The sequence below is a fragment of the Condylura cristata genome, unplaced genomic scaffold (assembly GCF_000260355.1).
Source record: "Condylura cristata isolate star-nosed mole 26May11 unplaced genomic scaffold, ConCri1.0 scaffold00012, whole genome shotgun sequence".
NCBI classification, from domain to species: domain Eukaryota; kingdom Metazoa; phylum Chordata; class Mammalia; order Eulipotyphla; family Talpidae; genus Condylura; species Condylura cristata.
Genome location: NW_004567113.1, coordinates 56,761,910 through 56,764,847, shown reverse-complemented (window position 1 = coordinate 56,764,847; position 2,938 = coordinate 56,761,910).

The window sequence follows — 2,938 nt, the reverse complement described above, 5'->3', positions numbered from 1 at the left end:
GCGTCGCCGGCGCCCGCGGGGAAGACGACGGCTCGTGCCCTGTGACCGGCGTTTCCTCGGACAGCGTCTCCCGACGGCGCGTTTGGCGTGGGCTGCGCCAGCCCACCGCGCACCGGCACGTGGCCGGCTACAGGTGTGCGGCGTGGACGATCTCTGGCTGCGTCTCGCCCGCTCTGGGCTCCAGGGCGGAGGAGCCTGCGACCTGATGCAGCCCCGTTTGCTTCCCTTTGCTCCCGGCCTGAGCTCTGGGCCGCGGAACGTGTCACCTGTTCTCTCTGCTGCTTGTGGTTTGGTCTTACGTGAGTCTTTGATTCGTTTTGGATTTATCTTTTGTTTTATGAGGCCGGAGAGTGATCCAGTTTCACTATTTGAACGTGACCCCGGTGTTCCTGACCCGCTTGCAGAGATTTTCCTTGTTCTGTTGCACGGCCGTGACCCTGTTGTCACAGACGTCGTGTGTGTGTGTGAGTCTAGCTCTGGTCCTGCTTGCACCGTTGGTCTCTGTCTCTTTTATCGCCGCGCCGCGCTGGTTTACTTACCGCAATCCTGTGATATAGTTTGATGTCAAGGAGCCTGATGCTCCCCCCCCATACTGGTCTAGCTATTCTAGCTCCCTTGTGTGGGCCCATAGAGATTTGAGTATTTTTTTTAAAGATTTATTTGTGCACACAGAAGTGGGGTACAGGCCAGAGGCTCAGGGGCGGCGAGAGGCTTCACCAGAGACAGAGTGGGGAGCAGAACAGGCAGATTGACAAAGTCCACTGCTGAGGGGAGCAGCGGGCGGGTCAGGAGAGGTCTGCCGCGGCCTGTGGTCACCTCCGGGCAGGCGGGGATCGAGCTCGTGCCGAAGCGGCTTCAGCTTCTCAGCGCTGCGCTGTGACCCGCTGCGCCCCAGGGGGGCCCCCTTTCTCTTTCTTTTAACAGTGCCTTCGAGTTTCCACTGTAGAAGTCTTTTCACCTTTGTTAAATTTATTCCCTACTATTTTTCTTTTTGATGCAATGTGAGCCGGACTGTTTTTCTGCTTTTCTTCTATTTCATTGCTTGTGTACAGTAGGGTCGCAACAGACCTTGCTGCATTGCATTTTCGTAGCCTCTCACTGTACTGTGCTCACTTTCCTTTTCAGTTGTTTCTCAGCAATGGCTTTTAGGTTTTCTATGCATATTATGACATCTGTGCATATTATGACATCATGGTAGTTTCCCATTTTTGCCACTCTGGGTTTCTTTCATTTCTTTTTGTCTCATTGCTGTGACCTAGAAAACTAAGTTCAATACAAATGTAAGAAGTCAGGCATATTTGTCTCGGTCTTAAAGAACAAACTTTCATGTTTCACTGCTGAGTAGAATGTTAGTTATGGTTTATGATGTATGGCTTTATGTTGAGGCATGTTTCTTCCATCCCTATTTCATTAAATTTTCTTAAAATCGTCACATTTTTTCTCTGTGTCTGGTGATGTGGTGGGATGGTTTTTGTCCTTTTTGATGTAGCATCTTACATTAACGTATGTATGTATGTATGTATGTATGTATGTATGTTGAACCATCTTTGCATCTCTGGAATGAATCCTACTTGGTCCTAATTTATGAAACTTTTCTTAAGATGTATTTATTTATGCCTATAAGGGCTGGGGTGTAGGCCAGAGGGGTGGGGGGTGGGGGGCGGTGCCGGTGAGAGGACTCCCCAGAGACAGAGCGGGGAGCAGAACAGGTAGATCCACTGAAACACACCGCTGAGGGGAGCAGCGGGGAGACTGGAGGGGCCTGCTGCGCCCCGTGGGTCACGCCCTGGCGGGGGTCGAACTCGTGCTGCGGGGGCTGCAGACACCTCACAGTGCTAAGCTTTGATCCCTTGTGCCCCAGCGAGGGCCCCTGAAACTCTTAATCTGTCACTGTATTTAGTCTGCTGGTATTTTATTGAGAATTTTTGTGTCTGTGTTGCGCAGAGACATCGGCCTGCTACCTCCTTTCTTCGTGATGCCCTCGTCTGGGCTTGGCATCGGGCTAACGCTGGCTTGGTAAAACGTTTCGGAGGCATTCTGTCTTCTTTCATTGGGGGAAAGGTTTTCAGAAAAATAGGCATGAGTGTTTCATTGCAGCTTTGGTAGAATTTGTTAATGAAGCCATTTGGCCCTGGACTTTTCTTTTAGGGGCATTTTGTCTGCTGTTTCTGTTTCCACGCTTGTGATTGATATATTCAGATTTTCTCTCTTCTCCTGTCCTGTCTGGGTAGGCCTGCTTGTTCTTGTAATTAATCACGGTATTGGCATATGGTTGTGTGTCGTGTAGCTACTCTATGACCCTTTGTGCTTCTGTGGTATCTGTCACGATTTCTCTTCTTTCATTTCTGATTCGTTATCGGAATTTTCTCTCGTGTGCTGCAGAAAGGTTTACTGATTTTATTTATCATTTCAAAGTTCTAATTCTTGTATGGCCTTTTTGCTTTCTAGCTCTTTATTGGCTCTGGTTTGTATTGTTTCCTTCTGCTTGTTTTTGGCTCTGCTCTCTTTCAGGCTCCTTAGTGTGTCAGGTCAAGTTGTTTATTTGGAGATTTTTCTTAACGTCAGCCTGAGCCCTTTGAAGACGCACCCCTTGGTCCGCGGGTCGGCCCGGGCAGGGCGAGGAGCCCCCAGGGTGCAGGGCGCCTGCCGGGTCACGCTCGGGCCCAGGCAGGCCACGTCTGCGCTCTCTGGAGAGCTTTCTGGGGTTGCAGCCTCGGGGCGCCCGGAGTGAGACCGGAGCCCCCCCCCCCGGCCGCCAAGCAGGCCCAGGTGTCCCCTTGGCCTCCGCGAGCTCAGCACAAGCCGCGCCGCGGAGCTGCGCAGCCGCCGGCCGGGGACGGAGTCCTCCCGCGTGGGGCAGCCTGTAGTCGCAGCAGGTTGAATAATTCACGCGCCGTTAGCAACAGCCGGCTCCAGGCCTCCCTGTAAATTATGGATG